The sequence below is a fragment of the Triticum urartu genome, chromosome 4 (assembly GCF_003073215.2).
Source record: "Triticum urartu cultivar G1812 chromosome 4, Tu2.1, whole genome shotgun sequence".
Taxonomy (NCBI): domain Eukaryota; kingdom Viridiplantae; phylum Streptophyta; class Magnoliopsida; order Poales; family Poaceae; genus Triticum; species Triticum urartu.
Window position 1 is genome coordinate 575374606 of NC_053025.1, and position 17585 is coordinate 575392190.

At 38.8% G+C, this 17585-nt stretch overlaps 1 long non-coding RNA gene across 2 annotated transcripts; it reads right to left on the bottom strand.

Annotated features, from left to right (window-relative positions):
* Positions 1-10890: 10890 nt before the first annotated feature.
* LOC125554203 lies at positions 10891-13094 on the bottom strand. Of its 2 annotated transcripts, XR_007304349.1 has the most exons (4): positions 12736-13094; positions 12549-12625; positions 11545-11613; positions 10891-11469 (listed from the first exon to the last, which is right to left on the bottom strand). It is a non-coding gene; the product is annotated as an uncharacterized LOC125554203 (long non-coding RNA). The 2 variants fall into 2 exon arrangements; XR_007304348.1 differs by having other exon boundaries at positions 12549-13091.
* Between the last annotated feature and the right edge of the window lie 4491 nt (positions 13095-17585).

The window sequence follows — 17585 nt, forward strand, 5'->3', positions numbered from 1 at the left end:
CACTTTTCCTAGCATCATAACATCAATTCTTTCTTATAAAACTTCTCATATTAAAGTAGCAACCAATTCACATGTTAAGGTTCAAACAATGAATTCTCTTGAAACTCAACAACCTATGTTCTCAGTCACCAAGCAATTGCAATTCAACTTATTCAACAGAGTTTAAGAGCTCCACAGACTCAACCATCATATAGTCTTCTATGATTTCTAACACTCACCGCGTACACATGAGAGAAACGTTTCAACCGAACACATAGAAAGATAGGGGCTTATTGTTTTGCCTCCCAACATATTCACCTCAAGGGTGATGTCAACAATAATAACTCATGATACCCATATCCAACTAGATATATATGCCTAGATCTTTTCTCACCACATGATGCTTGCCAAAAGAGAAAAATAAAAAGGGAATAGAGAGAAAAACTTTGACTCTTTGCATAAAAGTAAATACTGAAAAGTAAAAGATAGGCCCTTCGCAGAGGGAAGCAGAGGTTGCCATGCGCTTATTTATTCATATGCTCAGCCCCTTAGTGCAAAATAACATCACGTTATATTGCCCCTTATGATAGCAACCTTTATTATGCTGTCTGTCGCTTTTATTATTTGCCATCACAAGTTCGTACAATGCTCAATTTTCTCTTACACAAATGATCTAACACTTTTAGAAGCAATTTTTATTGCCTTATTGCACCGATGAAAACTTACCTGAAGGATCTTGCTCAATCCTTAGGTATGTATGGTGGACTCTTGAAGATAAGATTTGGGTTTAAGGGTTTTTTGGATGCACAAGTAGTATCTCTATTTGGTGTGGAATTTTTGGCTAGCAAGGATGGGCAAGCACCACATGTTGAAGGATCTATGACAATATAACTTCTATGTGAATATGAACAAACATAAACCATTACGTTGTCTTCCTTGTCCAACGTCAACAATTTTGGCATATAATATTTTGATGGGGTCTCACAATCGCAAAAGATTTCCAAGATATTGTATTTGCAAGTGAAAGTTCTCTTCCTTATACTAATTATTCGTGAATTGCTTGTATGACCAATATTGTGATTGTCAAGCCTCAAAAGATTCACTTTCTAAACCCAATGTGAAGATACCACCAGGCATGATATGATTTTAACTTCATTACATTCAATTTATTCAACAATTTACTCATGGGATATAAGTGAAGCGCAAGAGTAAATGACAAGCTAGTCCAAAAAGATATAAGTGAAGATCATGCGAGTAGTTAAGTAAATAGGTAGCTATTTGAGGACTCTCTCTTATTTAAAAGTTTCAGATCTAAGTATTTTATTAAAACAGCAAGAAAAACAAACAAAATTACATTCCAAGAATATCACACATCATGTGAAGAAGCAAAAACTTAGGCTCAACCGATACTAACCGATAATTGTTGAAGAGGAAAGGTGGGATGCCTATCGGGGCATCCCCAAGCTTAGATGCTTGAGACTTCTTAAAATATTATCTTGGGGGTGCCTTTGGAATCCCCAAGCTTGAGCTTTTGTGTCTCCTTAATTCTTCTCATATCACAGTTTTCTAAATCTCAAAAGCTTCATCCACACAAAACTCAACAAGAACTCATGAGATAAGTTAGTATAAACCAATGCAAAAACCTTATCATTCTCTACGATATAAAATCACTAAAATTATTATTCAACGTTGCATACTAAATGCCTCTGCATATTTAATACTCCTATCCTCAAATAGAATCATTAAACAAGAAAACATATGCAAACAATGCAAACATAACAACAATCTGCCAAAATAGTATAGTCTGTAAAGAATGCAAGAGTATCAATACTTAAATAACTCCAAAAGTTATGAAATTTTCCACACTATAGAAAATTTATGAGATCTTATTTTTCAAAAAGTTTCAACATTTTATCACACTCTGACTTTTCTAGGTAATTTTTGCAACATCGATAAACTTTCTGTTTTGAAACAGCACCATGTAGACTTGCAAAATAAGCATGGCAAAGGCTATACTTGATATTTTCATTGAAATAAAAGATGAAAAACATTATTCTATATAACAGAAAGCAAATTCTAACAAAATAAAATGATGCTCCAAGCAAAACACATGTCATGTGACGAATGAAAACATAGCTCCAAGTGAGGTTACCGATAATGTTGGAGACAAAAGAGGGGATGCCCCGGGCTTAGTTGCTTGGATCTTCCTTGAATGTTACCTTGGGGTTCCCGGGGCATACCCAAGCTTAGTGTCTTGTCAGTCCTTATTATCCTCACATCGACATCTCACCCAAAACTTGAAAACTTGAATCACACAAAACGTAACGAAACTTCGTGAGATATGTTGATAAAGAGCAAACCATTCACTTTGGTACTATAGACAAGATTCATAATTGTTCTCACACAATGCCTATTGTACCCTATCATTTCTACAATTTATATTGAGCAATATAAGCTACAGAAACTAGAAAACAAGCAAACTATGCATTGAAAACAGAATCTGTCAGAAACAGAACAGTCTGTAGTAATCTGTACTCAAATCATACTTCTGCTACTCCAAAAATTCTGAAAAATTAGGAAAGCCTGGGTAATTTGTCTATTAATCTTCTGAAAAACGAATTAGCATTTTATCATGCTTTTTTTAAAAATCAGAATTATTTTCCTGATCGCAAAAGTTTCTGTTTTTTCAGAAGATCAAATCAACTATCACAATAGACCTTCCCAAAGGCTTTACTTGGCACTTTATTAAAACGAAAGATATAAAACATGATTACTATAGTAGCCTAATCATGTGAACACACAAAAACAGTAGTTAAAAGTGTTGGGTTGTCTCCCAACAAGCACTTTTCTTTAATGCCTTTTAGCTAGGCATGATGAGTTCAATGATGCTCACATAAAAGTAAAGAGTTGAAACATAAAGAGAGCATCATGAATCACATGGAAAGCAAATTTAAGTCTAACCCACTTCCTATGCATAGGGATTTTGTGAGCAAATAATTTATGAGAGCAAGAATCAACTAGCATAGGAAGGCAAAACAAGTGCAACTTCAAAATTTTCAACACATAGAGAGGAAACTTGATATTATTGCAATATGTAAAAGCATATGTTCCCCTCTCATGGTAATTTTCAGTAGCATCATGAATGAATTCAACAATATAACCATCACATAAAGTATTCTTTCCATGATACATCAGCATAGAAATTTTGTTACTCTCCACATAAGAAAATTTATCCTCATGAATAGTAGTGGGAGAGAACTCAACAAAATAACTATCATGTGATTGAAAATTAAAATAATGATGAAAGTTTCATGGTTATCATTATTCCTTATAGCATACATGTCATCACCATAATCATCGTAGATAGGAGGCATGCTTTCATCATAAAAAATTTTCTCATCAACACTTGGGGAGCTAAAAATATCACATTCATCAAATATAGCATCCCCAAGCTTATGGCTTTGCATATCTTTAGCATCATGGATATTCAAAGAATTCATACAAAAAATATTGCAATCACGCTCATCATTTATGCCAAACATTTTATAGAATTCTTCTTCGATCAATTGAGCACAATTTTCTTTTCCATCTTTTTCACGAAAGACATTATAAATATGAATAATATGATGCAACCTCAATTCCATTTTTTTAGTTTTCTTTTATAAACCAAACTAGTGATAAAACAAGAAACTGAAAGATTCAATTGCAAGACCTAAAGATATACCGTCAAGCATTCACGCCCCCGGCAACGGCGCCAGAAAAGAGCTTCGTTGACGGGATGTGAGTGCCGCTTACCTAACCTCCCCGGCAACGGCGCCAGAAAAGAGCTTGATACCTAACCTCCCCGACAACTTTATTCTTGTAGACTCGTGTTGGGCCTCCAAGCGCAGAATTTTGTAGGACAGTAGAAATTTTCCCTCAAGTGGATGACCTAAGGTTTATCAATCCGTGGGAGGTGTAGGATGAAGATGGTCTCTCTCAAACAACCCTGCAACCAAATACAAGAAATCTCTTGTGTTCCCAACACACCCAATACAATGGCAAATTGTATAGGTGCACTAGTCCGGCGAAGAGATGGTGATAAAAGTGTAATATTGATGGTAGAAATATATTTTTATAATCTGAATAAATAAAAATAGCAAGGTAGAAAATAGTAAACGGGCACAAAAACGGTATTGCAATGCTTGAAAATGTGGCCTAGGGTCCGTACTTTCACTAGTGCAATCTCTAAACAGTGCTAATATAATTGGATCATATAACCGTCCCTCAACGTGCAACGAAGAATTACTCCAAAGTTCCTATCTAGCGGAGAACATAAGACAGAATTGTTTGTCGGGTACGAAACCACCTCAAAGCTATTCTTTCTAATCAATCTATCCTAGAGTTCGTACTAAAATAACATGAAGCTATTCTTTCCGATCGATCTAACCAAGAGTTCGTACTAAAATAACACCAAAGCAAATTCAGATTCATAATATTCAATCCAACACAAAGAACTTCAAAGAGTGCCCCAAGATTTCTACCGGAGAAACAAAGACAAGAATGTGCATCAACCAATATGCATAGATTACCCCAATGTCACCTCGGGAATCTGCGAGTTGAGTGCCAAAACATATATCAAGTGAATCAATACGATACCCCATTTTCACCAGGACAATTCAATTGCAAGACATACATCAAGTGTTCTGAAATCCATAAAAGTATTCAATCCGATAACAACAAAATCTCAAAGGGAAAAACTCAATTCATCACAACAAGATAGAGAGGGGAAAACACCGTATGATCCGACTATATTAACAAAGCCCGCGATACATCAAGATTGTGACATCTCAAGAACACGAGAGAGAGAAAGATTAAACACATAGCTACTGGTACAAATCCTCAGCCCCGAGGGTGGACTACTCCCTCCTCATCATGGTGGCTGTCGGGATGATGAAGATGGCCATCGGAGATGATTCCCCCCCCGCTTCGGCAGGGCACCGGAAAGGGTCTAGATTGGTTTTTGGTGGCTACAGAGCCTTGCGGCGGTGGAACTTCTGATCTAGGTTAACCCCGAGGGTTTTCGGATTTTTTGTGAATTTATAGGGTAAAGAGGGGGTGCAGGAGGCCACCAAGGTGGGCACAACCCACCTGGGCGCGCCTGGGCCCCTAGGCACGCCCTGCTGGGTTGTGCCCCCCTCGAGGCACCCCCCAGGTGCTGCTCTGGCCCATCCTGGGTCTTCTGGTCCATAAAAATTCCACAACAAGTTTCTCGGTGTTTGGACTCCGTTTGATATTGATTTTCCGCGATGTAAAAAACAAGCAAAAAGAGCAATTGGCACTGAGTCAATAGGTTAGTCCCAAAAAATGATATAAAGTTGCTATAGAATGATTGTAAAATATCCAAGAATGATAATATAACGACATGAATACTTCATAAATTATAGATACGTTGGAGACGTATCAGCCGTCACCATGGTCCAGAAGAAAATTATAAGATGCTCGCACCCGAGTGTTGGGTGGAGACCACCGTCGAGATGTGCTGCGCCGAAGAGCATCACGTCGCTCAAATTGTTGTGGAGCAAGAGGATGTACCGAGGCAAGATGAGGTGGTGTTGAAGGATGAGGAGGAGACGCCGGAGGACATGGAGTCGGAGGTAGAGGAGGTCATCCATAGTCATTTTTGACAATATCCTGAGATCATCTGAGAAAACAGGTGCACAATCAACTGGGATTGTGTCGGGTTACCAATTCTGGAGGAAGGGGGCCTAGACAACCTCTTCATGAAATCTGAGGTATGGTTCGCCGTGCTTGCCTCACTGGCATAGAAGTCACCAGGCCCAGACGGTTTCAACAAGATTTTCTTCTGCTCTTGCTAGGAAACTATCATGGAGGACATCATGCTTGTGTTTGATCAGTTTCATAGGCTGGCATAGAGAAATCTAGCCACTATAAACTTTGCCATGATCATCCTAATTGCCAAAAAAGACACAATTGTTTCACTGGTAGACTACAGTCTGATAAGCATGATCCACCCCATTGCAAAACTGATCACAAAATTTCTATCCATCAGACTGGACCGTGTCATCGACAAGCTGATCTTGCTAACCCAGAGTGTCTTCCACAAATCAAAATGCATCCATGAAATTTTATGTATGTCCAAAATTGTGTCAGATCTCCATCGAAAGTAGAAACCGGCTCTCATCATCAAGTTAGGACACGTTTGCTAGCCTGCATTAGGCCCAACCAGGCCCACGCGTTTGGTTATTAACTGGAGAGGTGTCTCGGTCATGTCTACATAATTCTCGAACCCGTAGGGTCCGCACTCTTAACATTCGATAATGATATTGTATTATATGAGTTATGTGATTCGGTGACCGAATGTTGTTCAGAGTCCTGGATGAGATAACAGACATGATGAGCAGTCTCGAAATGGTTGAGAGGTAAAGATTGATATATATATATATATATATAGTGTTACTATTCATCACCCAGGGTGCAGAATAATTTATTCTTCACCCCAGGTAATCTTACAATCATTTCATAATTAAATTACGTTTGGAATTCAAATAGTTACATTTCTATTGATTCACTACGTAAAATTTGACATAAGAAAATAAAAATATAGGTCATAAGACAAGAAAATTTGCAGTTTATGTGTATTTTAGACTATGTTTTTATGTTTGTAATTTTACATAACATAAAATATTTTTTACGGCGATTATATATTTTCTTACGGTCTCTTTTTGCGTCGGAAATAAGACAAAACTTACGGAACGTAAAATTACGGTGCATTGATGGTAAAATAGAGGGGGGTGAAGAATAACTATTCCTCACCCAGGGTGACGAATAGCGCGACCCTATAATAAAGAGGTATAATTAATGCGTATATGAGGTATATTGAGAATAAGAGTACATACTCCCAGGAGTACAGAAGATGAGTCATATATATATATATATATTAATTATACCTCTTTATTATTCTCAATATACTTCATTAAATATTCTAAGATACCCCAATACGAGTTTGTTGAAAAAATATCATCTGCGATGTACTTTTTGTAATATGCCTTTTTCACGTACAAACACATCAGTATATACGTAAACATTTAAAAATATGTAGACTCACATGAATTTTTTTATGGAACTCATTTTGGGGTATCTAATAATTACTAATGAAGTATATTAGAAATAATAAAGCGGTATAAAAGATTCATCTATGTGGTATATGAGAAGCGGGAGTACGTACTCCCAGGAGTACACAACCATTTTCCTATATATATATAACAATATTCTGATCACGGGATCAGAATAATATTCTGATCACAACCTGACCTGCCCCACTAGTAGTACGTTGAACTTCCCTGTGAACTAGGTTGAACTTCCGCCAACATTACCCAAATGGGGCTTGCGATATATCGTTGGAAAGCTATGGACACCAATATCATGACCCAACTTAAATTTTTGGAAAAATATAAGCGGTTTAAGAGCAGTTTTGAAAACCGTTTTTTCTTCGCACAAAAAACGTGAATCGTATTTTCGATCGCATTTCTAAACCATTTATCGGAATGAGGCATATAATATGGCGTTGGAAAGCTGCTGCAAAACCGCTCCTTCCACATGTTGAAAGTTTTCTCTAATACCTTATGGTTAAAGAGCAATTTGAAAAAACGTAAAATTTCGTAAACCGAACAGCTGAGTTCGTTTTTTCGATGTCATTTCTAAACGGCTAATCCAATGGAGGCATATGATATGGCGTTGGAAAGCTTATGAAAATGCGCTACTTTTTCATCTCGACAGTTTTTTTCTAATTTTGAATGGTTTAAGAGTAATTTAGAAAATGGTCCAAGTCCTACCAAGTTCGTATTTTCGAGCTAATTTTTTAACCGTGCGTCCGAATGCAGCAAATGATATGGCGTTGGAAAGCTTGAACAAATGCGAAACTTTTTGGTATGTATTGTTTCTCCCAATTCTTTACGGTTTTAAGTCAGTTTTGAAAATGGCGAAAAACGTATTTTCGCCGTAATTTCTACAAACTTTATCGGAATGGGGCAAATAATATACCGCTGAAAAGCTACGGAAAATGCGAAACTTTTTCATGTTGATGGTTTTCTCTGATTCCTAGCCGTTTTCAAGTAATTTCGAAAATAGCGAGATCATGCGTTCTGCCTTTATCGCGAAACAGATTCTTGAAAAATACACCGCGTGAAGAACCTGAACTTCTCGGCACGTGTACCTAAACTTCACTCTATTTTTCACATGATTTTTTTGCTCGTAGGTCTCCATCCACTTCTCGTAACTCTCCATCCATTCCCCAGAATTGAGCAGGTGATATACCGATGGAAAGCTGCTGTAAGAACACAAGTTTCCCGTGTTGATCGTTTTTTCGTACTCGCGACGATTTTAAAAGTTTTTCATCTAAAATTCATTCAGCGTATTAGTTGAACTTCCTGCTGTTTTCACGTTGAACTTCTGTGACGTATTTTTGTTTGTAATTTTCTCATCCATTCGTTAGTGTTACACAAATGATATTTCTTTTGTATAAACCTATCTCGCATTAATATTTTTAACTTTCTCCGACCGAGGACTTGAACTTACACAAATGATATTCCTACCCTTTTGAAGTAAATTAGAAAATGATCATATCATGATTTGTGCCTTCATCGTGAATGGAAATGCATTGCGTGAAGTAGTTGAACTTCTTGGACATGTCTATTTGAACTTCACTCTGTTTTTGACATGATGTTTTTTGTTCGTAACTGCCAAACCACTTTCCGGAATTGAGCAAATGATATACCGATGGAAAGCTGTTGAAAACACGCAACTTTCCCGTATTAATCAGTTTTCATGCTCGCGACGGTTCAAAAAATATTTTTGAATGTGGTAAAATGTGTTTCTAATGGTATATGTTGAACTTTCAAACCATTTATCGGAATGTACCATATAACATACCGTTGGAAAGCTTATGAATAGGAGCAACTTTTTCATCTAGACAATCGTTATAAAATTCATTTCTTTTTTAGACCAGTCTTAACAATGGCAAAAACAACATTGTTTTTTGCTTGTTTTTAACATGTAATTAAAGGTCATACGTCTCGTACTAGAGATCTTGAACTGCACGTTGAGGAGGACATGGACCTCTTGCAATAAACATTTTAGGCTTTTAGTTTTTTATTCATTTTATTCTCATCTGAAATGCATTACGTGTAGTAGTTGAACTTCGCACTGTTTTCAGTTTGAACTTCTACCACGTATTTTTTGTTCGTAATTTGTCTGCCTTTCATCGGGAGTTTCACAAATGATATACCGTGCCGATTACCTCTCAGAAAAAGGTCTGAACTTTCCCGTGCCGAGCACCTCAACTTCTTGCAACTAATTTTTATACTTCAATTTTTTATTCCAATTCTCATATGAAAACACACACCATGTAGTACGTGAACTTCTGGCACTTATGAATTTGAACTTCTTTCCGTTTTGCTTTAGTAACAAAAAAAATATGAGTTTTTTATAGACATCGAACCGCTCTAACTTTTTTATTTGAACTAATTTGTGTGTTTTTTAGAAATGTGAAAATTGGAGTTTTTTTAGAAACATCAAACTTGTTCGTCCTTTAGTAAGTGGAAAATTTTGATTCGTTCAAATAAATATCAAACTGCTCTACTTTTTCTAATTGAACTTGTTGGTTTTATTCATTACTAACGAGAAACTTGAGTTTTTTATATACATTAAATCGATCCATTTTTTAATATTGAACTTCTTGGTTGTAATCTTTAGTATTGGTGGAAATCTGAGATTTTTATAAGCATGAAACAACTTCAATTTTTAATTAGGACCGCTCCGCTTCATTAGTTTAGTTTGAACTTCTTCTTTTTAAAACAAGACATTTCTATTTAAACATTTTTAGTTGTTCCTTTTATTTTATTTTGAACTTCTTCATTTTATTCTTTAGTAACGAGATTTTCTTTATTTTTTTATAAACTTTGAATTTCTCTGTTATTTTAATTTGAACTTCTAAGTTTTATTATTGGAAAAAATGTTTTTTAAATAAGCATCCAACATCTTTTAAAAATTGAACTTCATACTTTTATTAACTTTAATTTGAACATCACGATTTTATTTCTTTGTTAACAAGGAAATCTAAGTTTTTAATAAATGTCGAGCTACTCTATTTTTTGTATCTTGGACTTCTTGGATTATTTCTTTTAGTAACGGAAAAATTCTAGTTTTCTAATATATATTGAATCAGTCTCTTATTTAAATTTGAACTTCTAGTCTTTTTTATTTACAAAGAGTGAACATCCTTTTTTATAAATTTTAATTTGCTCTATTTTTTCTTTGAACTTCTCACTTTTCGTTATTTAGTAATGAAAAAAATCTAAGATGTTTTAAACGTCGAACTACACCATTAATTTAATGTGAACTTCTCAACATTTTTATTTTGAATTTCTGTGTATTTAATTTATAAATGTGGAAAATAAAACCGATGTGTTTGTCGCTATAAGGAATTTCACGAGTTTATTTTTAAGTTGAACACTTCAGTTTTTATTTCTTTTTCAAGCATATCCAGGTCTTTTCATATAAGTTTGTGTGTGAAATTCCTTAGTTTTTTTGTTTTAAGAGTGAGGTTCTATATTTTTATATCGTGAGAAAAGAGGTGGGAGGCGAGTACTAGAAATTTTTGGATTTATTTTAACAATTTTGAGCTTCCATATTTGAACAATTTGAACTTCTCAGGATTTTTCCTACAAAAATCATTGGGTTTGTCTCTTTTTGTTTCTTTATTGTTTTTGTTTTTCTGAACACAATTTTTTTTGAGACACACGCCACACTAACTGCACATAAGTTCAACATCCATGGCCCTCGGGCAACTGCATTTTTTTGTGCTCCCCTGAGTGCACACAACAATCATCAGCTACCATATACATGAACTTTAATGGTTGACAAACATGAACTTGTTACTTGTTTGTCGTTGTAAATATCAACGACGGAAGTGTGAGCTTTTTCTTTCTTCTTTTTCTTTTTTGATCCTCCTGAACTTCCATTTTTATAGATGTTTTTCACTCTGTTTCTCAATGCACTCCTACAACCAGTTGGAGCATCTCAATAATACAGTTTAAACTAACATACTTGAACTTCTCGGACTCAACATTTTGATATTCACAAAAACAAATAAAAAATAAAAAATTACACAGTTGTACAAGCACAATACAATTTTCTCATTCACTAAATTTCATAACAAGCCATCACCTGTCCCAACACCGATCTCCATGGCAGTAACACCGTCGAATTCAGACGACGTGAAGCTCTTGTGCAACACAAAGTCAGGTTAGCAGCATGGCTGCCTTCCAAACCTGTAAACGAACAACAGCAAACAGTGGACCACAAATGAAAGAAGGACAATACACATTAGGAAATCCGACACTGAATGCTCTCTAGCAAGAATCCCGATGCTCCAGAGCGAAGAGGTGACGCTGTGTTGCACGGTGAGCACATGATCCTCGTCCCCTCTCCCTGCAAACCACGGAACATCAATCAAATTCATAACACACCAACAACGGAAAGACAGCCACAAAACAAATGCCTTACTGTGTCTCTTCATTCTCCTATCGAGAACGAGATCATCCTCATCCACGGCAACAGCATCCGACGAGCCACCTTCTCAATAAAACCAAGAGTCAAGTCCTGAAAGCGAACATTAGAAATTACACTATTCTAATCCTACGTGGAGGCAATGGTAGAAAAATAGTCTGCCACATTTAAATAGTGGACAAACAACATTAATGCAACGACATCACGATCATACCAATGGAACTAAACAAACCCTGAGACAAGACATTGCTGAATTTGGGCGAGATTCAACACACCAAACCAATACTGTTAACTAGCATGGTGAACCCATCAGACTGTAAAATTCAGCGTAGAAGAATTTGTACACCAACTATTATATTTAGCATTTAGCAACTATTAGATGTTGCCTCCTGATTATAACTTCCTGAAAATGTGTACATCAACCAATGACCAAGCAGTAAAACACAGAATAGCATGAATGGTTCTTATTCTGAACATATGTCATACTCGCAACTGTTAGTTGATTTTCAACATATTTGTTTGCCAAACATGAAACATGAGAAATCACACTGTTGTAATTCTACACAGAGGCAATGATAGAAGAATAGTTTGCCACACTTACACAATGGACCAAAAGCATTAATGCAACGACATCATACCAACGGCGAATAATTCACACTAAGCAAACCCTGAGACAGAACATCATTGAATTTGAGCAAGCTTCTACACACCAAACCAGTATTGTTAACTTGCATAGTGAACCCATTGGATTGTAAAATATGGAGCAGAATTCATGGCAACCAAGACGCGAATCGTCATTGGATCAATCATAGTCTCTAAAAGCGAAACAACCATCTCAATCTCCTACAGGTTTCGACACCAGAGCAGCAGACGGGGCCAAATGTGAGACGAATAATTTACAGGATGCGAGAGAGCAAACACCTCCCAATCTCGCAACGAACGACACATGAATCACGCTAGGAGGAGACATAGGGAGAGGGGGCAGATGGGAAGTAACGTACTCTTTGCGGTCGTTCATGTTGAAGGAAACCATCGCGTCCGTCCACCGCCACACGCGCGCGGCGTGAGTAGCGACCGCCTACAACATCAATGAAACATGGAGCCATGTCAGGATCGAGGCGGGGGAGGGAAGAAGGTCACGGTGGAGGGTGGAAGAAGTTCACGGTGGCAGGTGGAGGAAGGTCACACAGTGGGAGGATCCCGGTGGTTGTCGCGCGGCAGCAGGATCCCGATGACGGGAGGTGGGGCGATGCGGTTGCAGTGGCGCGATCCCCATCGTGGGACGGTGCCTGCAGCTCGATCCCCATCATGGGACGGTGCCTGTGGCGCGATCCTCATCGTGGGTAGTGGCGGCGGTGCGATCCAGGGCGAGGGACGGTTCCGACGCCGGTTGGTAGCGGTGGGAGGCCCACCGGAGCAAGGGGCGGCGGGGGAAGGAAGTCAGGTGGCACGCGGGAGGTTGGGTCAGCGGCGCCTCGGGGTAGGGGAAGCGGGAGGGCGGCAGCGCCTAGATGCAGGGGAAGCGGGGGGCGGCGACGCCGTGTGGCAGGGTAAGCGGGGGGGGGGGGGGGGCCGGGGGGCGGGGGAAGCGGGGGGCAGCAGCGAGATCGGGGGAGGTTGGGCATCGGGTGGAAGTGGTGGAAGAGTGGGTGTGTCTTTTTTTCTCCTGCACAGGTTCGGGGAGTTCGGGAACAAGTGCATCGGGCCCTATATAGGGTTGATCGTGATCCAAATAACTATTCTGATCCTGGGATCAGAATAGTGCTGGGATCCAAATATATATAGGACGATAGTATTCGGACACCGGAAGTGTTCCAGAGGGTATCGGGTACATATCGGGTCACCGGAAGGGGTTCCGGGCACCCCCGTCAAAAGATATGGGCCTAATGGGCCAAGAGGGGAAACACACCAGCCACCAGGGGCTGGTGCGCCCCATATGGGCTGAACCAGAGGAGAAGGAAAGAGGGGAAGGGAGAAGGAAAGGGGAGGGATTCGGCCTCCCCATTCCTTCCCACCTCCCTCTTCTTTCCTTCCCCCTCCGGTAGATAAGGAAGGGGCGGCCATGGGGAGACCCCAAGTAGGATTCGGCCTACTTGGGCGCCTCCTTGGCTGCCTCCCCTCTCCCTCCCACCTATATATATATGTGAGGGGCGCCCCTAGCACACTGAAGACAATTGTTAGTCGTGTGCGGTGTCCACCCTCCACCATTTATTCCCATGGCCATATCTTCGTAGTGCTTAGGCGAAGCCCTGCGAGGATAACTTCATCATCACCGTCACCACACCGTCGTGCTGACGGGACTCATCTACTACCTCGACAACTTGCTAGATCAAGAAGGCAAGGGACGTCACCGAGTGCTACCTCTTGAGCACTGCGTTGGTTTTCCCTTCAAGAGGAAAGGGTGATGCTGCAAAGTAGCGTAAGTATTTCCCTCAGTTTTTGAGAACCAAGGTATCAATCCTGTAGGAGGCCGTGCATGAGTCCCTGGCACCTACAAAAACAAATAAATCCTCGCAACCAACGCGATAAGGGGTTGTCAATCCCTACACGGTCACTTACGAGAGTGAGATCTGATAGATATGATAGGATAATATTTTTGGTATTTTTATGATAAAGAGAAATAAAAGATGCAAGTAAAATAAATGGCAAAGGAAATAACTAAGTATTGGAAGATTTAATATGATGGAAGATAGACCCGAGAGCCATAGGTTTCACTAGTGGCTTCTCTCAAGAGCATAAGTATTTACGGTGGGTGAACAAATTACTGTTGAGCAATTGACAGAATTGAGCATAGTTATGAGAATATCTAGGTATGATCATGTATATAGGCATCACGTCCGAGACAAGTAGACCGACTCCTGCCTGCATCTACTACTTACTCCACACATCGACCGCTATCCATCATGCATCTAGAGTATTAAGTTCAAGAGAACAGAGTAACGCTTTAAGCAAGATGACATGATGTAGAGGAATAAACTCATGCAATATGATATAAACTCCATCTTGTTATCCTCGATGGAAACAATACAATACATGCCTTGCTGCCCCTACTATCACTGGGAAAGGACACCGCAAGATTGAACCCAAAGCTAAGCACTTCTCCCATTGCAAGAAAGATCAATCTAATAGGCCAAACCAAACTGATAATTCGAAGAGACTTGAAAAGATAACCAATCATACATAAAAGAATTCAGAGAAGATTCAAATATTGTTCATAGATACACTTGATCATAAACCCACAATTCACCGGACTCAACAAACACACCGCAAAACAAGATTACATCGAATAGATATCCACAAGAGAGGGGGAGAACTTTGTATTGAGATCCAAAAAGAGAGAAGAAGCCATCTAGCTAATAACTATGGACCCGTAGGTCTGAAGTAAACTACTCACACATCATCGGAGGGGCTATGGTGTTGATGTAGAAGCCCTCCGTGATCGATGCCCCCTCCGGCGGAGCTCCGGAAAAGGCCCCAAGATGAGATCTCGTGGATACAGAAAGTTACAGCGGTGGAATTAGGGTTTTGGCTCCATATCTGGTAGTTTGGGGGTACGTAGGTATATATAGGAGGAAGGAGTATGTCGGTGGAGCAATAGGGGGCCCACAAGGGTGGAGGGCACGCCTGGGGGGGTAGGCGCGCCCCCTACCTCGTGCCTTCCTTGTTGATTGCTTGACGTAGGGTCCAAGTCCTCTGGATCATGTTCGTTCTGAAAATCACGTTCCCGAAGGTTTCATTCCGTTTGGACTCCGTTTGATATACTTTTTCTGCGAAACCCTAAAATAGGAAAAAAACAGCAATTCTGGACCGGGCCTCCGGTTAATAGGTTAGTCCCAAAAATAATATAAAAGTGTATAATAAATCCCAATGATGTGCAAAATAGAATATAATATAGCATGGAACAGTCAAAAATTATAGATACGTTGGAGACGTATCAAGCATCCCCAAGCTTAATTCCTGCTTGTCCTCGAGTAGGTAAATGATAATAACAAAAAATTTGATGTCCAATGCTACTTGGCATAATTTCAATGTAATTCTTATTAATTGTGGTATGAATATTCAGATCCAAAAGATTCAAGACAAAAGTTCAATATTGACATAGAAATAATAATACTTCAAGCATACTAACTGAGCAATTATGTCTCTTCAAAATAACATGGCCAAAGAAAGTTATCCCTACAAAATCGTATAGTCTGGCTATGCTCTATCTTCACCACACAAAGTATTTAAATCATGCACAACCCCGATGACAAGCCAAGCAATTGTTTCATACTTTTTGTGTTCTCAAACTTTTTCAATCTTCACGCAATACATAAGCGTGAGCCATGGACATAGCACTTTAGGTGGAATAGAATGGTGGTTGTGGAGGAGACAAAAAGGGGGAAGATAGTCTCACATCAACTAGGCGTATCAATGTGCTATGGAGATGCCCATCAATAGATATCAATGTGAGTGAGTAGGGATTGCCATGCAACGGATGCACTAGAGTTATAAGTATATGAAAGCTCAACAAAAGGAACTAAGTGGGTGTGCATCCAACTCGCTTGCTCACGAAGACCTAGGGCACTTTGAGGAAGCCCATCATTGGAATATACAAGCCAAGTTCTATAATGAAAAATTCCCACTAGTATATGAAAGTGATAATATAGGAGACTCTCTATTATGAAGATCATGGTGCTACTTTGAAGCACAAGTGTGGTAAAAGGATAGTAGCATTGTCCCTTCTCTCTTTTTCTCTCATATTTTTTTATTTGGGCCTTTTTATGGCCTCTTTTTTATTTGGGCTTCTTTGGCCTCTTTATTTTTTTTATTTTTTTTCGACCGGAGTCTCATCCCGACTTGTGGGGGAATCATAGTCTCCATCATCCTTTCCTCACCGGTACAATGCTCTAAAAATGATGATCATCACACTTTTATTTACTTACAACTCAACAATTACAACTTGATACTTAGAACAAAATATGACTCTATGTGAATGCCTCCGACGGTGTACCGGGATATGCAATGAATCAAGAGTGACATGTATGAAATAATTATGAACGGTGGCTTTGCCACAACTACAATGTCAACTACATGATAATGCAAAGCAATATGACGATGATGGAGCGTGTCATAGTAAACGGAACGGTAGAAAGTTGCATGGCAATATATCTCGGAATGGCTATGGAAATGTCATGATAGGTAGGTATGGTGGCTGTTTTGAGGAAGGTATATGGTGGGTGTATGATACCGGCGAAAGGTGCACGGTATTAGAGAGGCTAGCAATGGTGGAAGGAAGAAAAGTGCGTATGATCCATGGACTCAACCTTAGTCATAAAGAACTCATATACTTATTGCAAAAATCTACAAGTTATCAAAGCAAAGTATTACGCGCATGCTCCTAGGGGGATAGATTGGTAGGAAAAGACCATCGCTCGTCCCCGACCGCCACTCATAAGGAAGACAATCAATAAATAAATCATGCTCCGACTTCATCACATAACGGTTCACCATACGTGCATGCTACGGGAATCACAAACTTTAACACAAGCATTTCTCAAATTCACAACTACTCGACTAGCATGACTCTAATATTACCATCTCCATATCTCAAAACAATTATCAAGTATCAAACTTCTCATAGTATTAAACCACACTCATAAGATTTTTTTTATTAATCTTGAATGCCTAACATAATTAAAGCAAATTACCATGCTGTTTTGTAGGACTCTCAAAATAATATAAGTGAAGCATGAGAGAACAATAGTTTCTATAAAACAAATCCACCGACGTGCTCTAAAAGATATAAGTGAAGCACTAGAGCAAAAACTATATAACTCAAAAGATATAAGTGAAGCACATAGAGTATTCTAACAATTTCCGAATCATGTGTGTCTCTCTCAAAAGGTTTGTACAGCAAGGATGATTGTGGAAAACTAAAAAATAAAGACTCAAATAATACAAGATGCTCCAAGCAAAACACATATCATGTGGTAAATAAAAATATAGCTCCAAGTAAAGTTACCGATGGAAGTAGACGAAAGAGGGGATGCCTTCCG